General features: G+C 44.4%; 1 long non-coding RNA gene across 1 annotated transcript; it reads right to left on the bottom strand.

Moving 5' to 3' along the window:
* Nucleotides 1-2,775: 2,775 nt before the first annotated feature.
* LOC120698390 lies at nucleotides 2,776-4,244 on the bottom strand. Its single transcript, XR_005684833.1, has 2 exons — nucleotides 3,924-4,244; nucleotides 2,776-2,831 (listed from the first exon to the last, which is right to left on the bottom strand). It is a non-coding gene; the product is annotated as an uncharacterized LOC120698390 (long non-coding RNA).
* Nucleotides 4,245-6,847: the final 2,603 nt, after the last annotated feature.

The following is a 6,847-nucleotide window of genomic DNA, read 5'->3' as shown; positions in this document are numbered from 1 at the left end:
GTTGGTGTAATTAGTTAGAAATTAATTCGGATATAGGTTACTTGTAATTTTTATAAATCATACATGCATTCTCATGTCATATGCATATGCACACGTGTAGCAGCCGCCGCGGAGGAGGTGGTATACGAGGTGGTTGCGGAGCCACAGGAGTCGCAGGGGCAAGCCCCGCAGCAGGAGGTTCGTGAGGAGGCGGCCCCAGGCCCAGCCGACCCTAGTGCCGAGCAGCAGACTCAAAGCAAGCCCCGGTGCACATCTTATTATTTGAAATTATGACACCTATATACGTATTTATTACTTGTGCATTAGGTTTAGAAATTATTTGGAACCCTAGTTGCATGATCCCTAGGATTCCCTGAGTTATACTAGAATGTATAGGACGATAGAAGTGTTATGCTTAATGGTTTCCGGTAGAAGACGAGTGACCTCTTGCATTCGCGAGATAAAGGATGTTTAGAAGTCGAGTAATTTCCGGTTACTCGCGAGATATGAGATATAATTATATTGCAGTACATGAGATGTCGAATTTGATATGGAATAAATGGAGAATTGAGACCGGACGGGAAATGATGAGGATACATAGGATTGGCAGCAAGACAGGGTTGCTGGGTGTCTTAGTCCCGTCTGTGTCGATTAAGGACCGGTCGTTGTCGGCAGTGCTGATCGGGGATTAATTGTACTAACCGCATGTCGGCAGTAGGAGGTAGTCGAAACCGGTAAGTCTAGCACTGCCTCGTTTCGAAAGTACAGAACTACATCGCCACCCCCTTTGGGCGAGTCGAGTAGTCGCGGAGAAACGGGATGCTTATGTTTACTTTTGGTGGTCTCACGTTGAGCTCGGCTGACTATATGAAGGTGGGGTGGTTCTGTAGTTCGAGGCGGGGAGGGGAAGGGTTGGTGCCTGTGGTCCGACGGGGCATACGCGTGCCGTGTTGGTTAGGTCTACCTTGCAAGGTTAAATCGAATCGATTCGCCGTATCTCGCGGATATGAGGGCCTTGATCTCTTTGCTGCATCGTAGCAAAATGTTAGAATGTGAGCTATCTGTATATAGTGTTGAACATATTGAATTATTTTGATTGTACCACCATGTTTGTTATAGTTGGTTCGTGAAAATATTAGATTAGAGTCAATTTATATATAGAATTTGGAGCTAAAATAATGAAAGTAAGGAATTATTTTAGTCGCTTTTTCTGCAAAATAACCACCAGCCAAACGCCTTGCATGTCTAGGTATGTGGGCTAAGTTATATCCACTGGTCGGGTAAGTCTTGCTGAGTATTAGTTGCTCAGAGTTTGTTGTTATCCAATTTATTCCAGGACACTTGTGGCGGAACCGCCCAATTTATCCCGGCTTAAGAGCGCCCGATCACCCTTTTACAAGGATAATCCAGCCAACGCTCTTAAGACGGAACAAATCCGATAGTCTGTCGGGTTTCACCCGATTCTACCACCAACAACCATATCTCAGATATACGTACATGATTGTTTGTATGGGAGCATCAGATATTACACACAGACATCGAATGTAGATCAGAAAAACAAGATGAGATTTATTACACAATAAGCACCAACCTTAATGCAGACCAGTTCTATAGAGTTTCAAACGTACATCCTGCGGTCATAGGGTTTGATTGTTAAACTGGCCTTATCATAACAAGAGTTTATAAAACATCCGGAGGTGTATGGACTCCACATACACTCTGGGTCTTGGTGCTTCACTCCTGTGGCTCTTCCGACGGAGCTGCTAAAAACATTTAAGCACAAACACTGAGTACAAAAAGGTACTCAGCAAGACTGACCCGACTACACAAGTATAACTATGTATATAGGATCAAGGAGCATGCAAGGTTGTATTTGGTGGACTGGCTCATTGTTCAAACATTTGGACTCCAAAACAGCAACTTCCTAAACCAAGACTCACATATAAACACTAGACCCAAGAATAAATCTAATTCATAGCCATCATGATATCTCTAGGTTCACAAGCAACAACTTGTATACTGGTCGCATCGTAATTAGATACGATGTTTAAGCGAGATCAAACGGCATTCATCTCCGAGAATTGCGGCGATTTTCGAATTGATTTACATCCTGCAGGAGATAACTGGGCACACGTCACGCACAGTTTCCGGTAAACTGCACATGGCAACCTTTCACGAGGAGGATACTAAACTCTGAACCAAGAATACCCAGACCCGGGTTCGCACCCCCGTGAAGGACCCCCGTCGGGCCTGATCACGACACGGGCCTGAGGTGGGGTAACGCTCAGTTCAAGTATTTAGGTCGACCAAGCTACCGGGCTTACTGGTTCCATATGTTAGCATATGACCAGTTGGTTCAACGTTTGATCAAGGTTAAACATACCATGGTTCCTTATTCTTTCTTTGGAAGTAAGGACAGTCAGAACTCCTCTTTTGCTCTGTACTCAACGACCACCATACCATCATCAACCATTGTCTGGTTATATCAGGTGAACCTTCAAGTAATATCTGGACCTTTGGTTGCTTTTAGCGTGGATTTCTTTTATACACTTTGGTTTGATCTATCTAGTTGAGAAGGTGGCAAAGATGTCCTTAAATCAAGGATGTTGAACATGCATCAATTGAGTTTCAAGCAACTCCTAGACTTAAACAGTTCAAATGCAGTACATAAGTAATAACATAAGTTAATTAAAATTAGTAGGCGTAGATGCTCCGGTGCTTGCCTTGCTCCGATTCGGAAGGTGAAGTTTCAACTTGAAGTTCTTGTATGAGCTTGATCATGATCGACTTACTTTCTCCTTTTCTGAATCCTCCGACGTCGGCTTGACGGGCTCGGCTTGGACGACTTTCCTCTAATCATAATGATATGCAGAGTCAGTGTATGCAAAGATATTTTAGAAAATGGATCACAACTTCCCTTTTCGATAAAGTTTCAATCAACCCTAACTACCCTTCTAAAAACCCTAACACATTTTATCATAATTATTTAAGCCTTAAACAAAATTTTAAACAATTATTTAAGGTTAACTTGAATTATTCTATACTAAGAAAATCATAATTTCCTATTTATTATTACTCTTAATTATTTCTAATAATTGGTTAAGAATTATCCATATTTTATAATTATATGAAATAAGGATTTAATTATTTATTTAAATCCCTTAATGAATAAGGAAAATAAATAAAAATCCTTAATATTAACCTAGGGCTTTTATGTTTTTAATGCATAAAAAATAAAACAAACCTAATAAAATTGGTTCGACTAATTTTGGAGATCTCTACAATTTTCTGGAATTTAAACAAGTTAAAAGCAAATAAAAGAAATCTAAACTATAGTTTTGCACAAACCCCCTAGGAAAACTTACTCCTCTCACTTCTACCCTCCCTTTTCTCTTTTCTTTTACTTAGACCCCTCTCTTTTCTTTTCTTCTTCCATTAACTCCTTTTCCCTTTCCTCTGCTTCACGAGACGCACGACAGGGCAGCAGCTCCAGGCGCCGGCGGCGAGCCTGCTGCGCGGGACCAGCGCTGGGCCACGGCCCCCTCCCCAGACAACCTGCGCGCCCCACTGGGTGCCCTCCTCTTCCTTCTCTTTCCTAGAGACTGAGGCCGGCGGCGGCAGCCTCAACCCCGGCAAGGGGTTGGCCACGGCGACCGGCGGCGCTAGGACCTCGGGGCCCCAACCAACCAACTGGTGAGCACCACCACGGCGCAAGGAACCAAACCAACCACTTTTCCCCAACCAAAAATAACTGGAGCTGGGCTCCCCACTGCGGCACCCCATGGCCGCAGCTCGGCCATGGCGACGGCGCGCGTTCCGGCCGTCCCGGCCATAAAACAGCACAGCAAACCACTCCTACTCCTTCTACGCCTTCTCTCTACCCCCCTAGACCGCACAGAAATGACCCAAAGCACTTGGAACCCCAAGCTCACCGGCGAGCTCACCTTCCGTACGGCGGACAGAAATAGGGGCACGGTGACCGGCGGCGACAAGGGATGGCTCGAACTGGAGTTTGCTCAAATAGGTTCGTGGCTTGCTGGTGGTGGTGTGGTTGCAAGTAATCGACGAGAGATGGCTTAATAGCGACGAATTTCGCCGGTGAAGGCAGCTCGGGCAAAGGGGAATGAACTGAGGAGGATGAGATCGATTTGGCCGCCGAGTGATATTTATTCAAACCTTTTCCACCATCCCTTGGCCAGCTCCTGCTGCTCCCTTGCTGCTGGCTCGGGCTGAGGTCAACGCGTGGGTGCGTTGAATTCACCCACGAATTCACCTGGATGCTTCGAGGAAGAAGATAAGGACGCGAAGTACTGTAGCATTCTGAATTTACTGGATCTGTGTTTACCTCCTCTGAAACAGAAAAGTGCAGCCCTCGATTCTCCAAATTCCACTACTAAACTTTGAAATCTGCCAAAACATAAGTTGTAGACCCAACATTTGGCTACAATTTTTCTTTCAGGAACATGTTCAAATTCGGCCATTATCATATTCAAAAACTGCTCTGAACTGGGCAGGTTCAGGTAATTTTCAGACTTCCAGAATTTCAATTCAAACTGCCTCTCTTTGAATTTGATTTTGAACAACTTTCTACACTTTTACATGAGAAAAAATGGCACCTATGTAAATCCTGAACATCCAAGTTTCCATTTTGGTACTTTTCATCCAAAGTTGAAACATAAAATATCATTTTATTCACCTCCAAATTCAGCCATTTATCACTATTTTCGGACTTGCAGAATCTCTTTTTGCTGAATTGTTGTTTTCTTCAAACTTTGAAGCTTCCAAACATTCTCAAAGCATCATTTAAACTTCCCAAACGTAGCACCATTGCAAAGTAGATACTTTGCACTATCTTTTTCATGCCAAACCAAGGTTGACTTAGTCAACAAAAGGTCAAGTAATTGGCTGTTAAACATGGTTACTTGGCCATTTTCATCATTTCATGTAATTGAGTCAATCCTCTCTCTCTTTCTTTGAATTTGAATTTCAAACCTATAGAACTTAATCTGCTGTTTGACACTCTTCAAAGGGCTTAGCTTTCAAACCTTTCAAACTTTTCAAATTTGGACTAATTCGACCAAATTTGACTTCTTCTCCTTTTATTTTCTTCTTTCCGTATTCTTTATACACTTAACCCTAGTTAATTAGGGTTAATCCTTGCTCATAAAAAGGTGGGCTGTTACAACACTTGGACGTGGATTTCTGCCCCTGCTGCGTTAAATTTATCCGCAGAGATGCAGGGGGTGGGAAGTGGTGGAGCGAGACCCCTAGACTAGAGTTTTGGCGGGTTTCACCCTTGGGGGCTGAGTGTGCAGCCCCTCTGTTTTGCTGGGACCAGTCTGACCGGTCGGAGGGACCGGTTTGACCGGTGTCTACATGGAGAACCCATGCACAACGGTCAGACCGGTGGGTTGCACCAGTCTGACCGGTGGTGTCAGGCTGAACCTCTAGGGGCAGTGTAGTATAGTCTTTTCATTGGCACAAATTCTAGTTTTAATAGTTGGAAGATTTGTATCTCAAGTATGTATTTAAACCCGGTTTGTAAAATTATTGTATTCGAAGTTGGTTTGTACAAGTGTGTTTTATCCTATTATGTCGCGTGTTATATTTTCAAGTATTCATTGTGCTTGTACCATCTGCGTCCGCCTTCACGTGGGACTACCGGTGTTGTTTCGATCGGGCCGTGGGTTGAGAAAGGATCGCCAAATTAAGCCATTAAGCTAATGCACCCGATGTGTTCAAATGACGGCCATTACGCTTAATTTGGAGTCTTAATTTGGCGGTTCCGTCACAGCTGGTATCAGAGCCGAAACACACTGGGGGTGGTATGAGCACGACTAATTTTCAGATATTACAAATTAAAAATGAATTCCCGAGAATGAAAGTAATTTAATAGTGTGGGTGGGATTACTTGTAATAGCCCTATATAGTTTTTGCTAGAGTGGTGAGTAAGTGTTCAGTGTTGGTGAGAGATTAATGTAAGGCGCTCATGCATCATGTTAATGTGTATTTTTCTTTTGCATTTGAAAACTTCTGTTGCAAATTAGGCATCATGGCATCCATTTTGTTTGCATGTATGGAATTAGTTTAAGGGTTGTCACCCAAGTTTAGAAGTGAAGTTTAGTTTCTGGGTGGCAACCGGTCTGATCGGTCCTTGACACCGGTCTGACCGGTTGCTCTACGTTGGGCCGGTCACAGCGCCATGCAGACCATGCAGACCGGTCTGACCGGTCCGTTGCTCCGGTCTGACTGGTTGAGTGCAGACAGAGGCCTCTCAGTTGTGTTCAAATGATTTGTTTCCTGCGATTTCATCCATGATTCGGATATTAGTTGCGGTCATGATTATTTTTATGTAATCAAAAAAATGTAAATAATCCAATTATGGTTGAATGCAGAATGGCAGCACCCCCCGAACCCTCCTGATTTGGCCCAGGCCATTGCAGCCATGCTCACCGGACGCGATGAGCAGACGACACTCCTCCGTGAGCTCGTGGCGCAGGGCAGAGCACCGCAGCCTGAGCATCACCACCAGCAACCTATCCCTGGATATGAGCAATTTCTGAGCACCCAATTGCCGTTGTTTCACAAAGCAGATGAGCCACCGGAAGCAGATAGCTGGCTCCGGACCATAGAGTCCAAATTCACCCTGCAACCGTACAATGATGGGGATAAGGCAGGATTTGCTGCCCAGCAGCTCAGGGGTCCCGTACGCACTTGGTGGGACAATCACATGGCCATGTTTTCCGAGGGCACTTGGTTCACCTGGGCCCAGTTTAAATAAGCATTCAGGGCACACCACATTCCAGCAGGAGTGATCAAAAGGAAGCTCACCGAATTCTTGGCCCTAAAACAGGGTAACAACAGTGTT

Source organism: Panicum virgatum, chromosome 3K (genome assembly GCF_016808335.1).
Source record: "Panicum virgatum strain AP13 chromosome 3K, P.virgatum_v5, whole genome shotgun sequence".
Lineage (NCBI taxonomy): Eukaryota > Viridiplantae > Streptophyta > Magnoliopsida > Poales > Poaceae > Panicum > Panicum virgatum.
The sequence above is the reverse complement of the archived record's forward strand: the minus strand, read 5'-3'. Positions and strand labels throughout refer to the sequence as shown.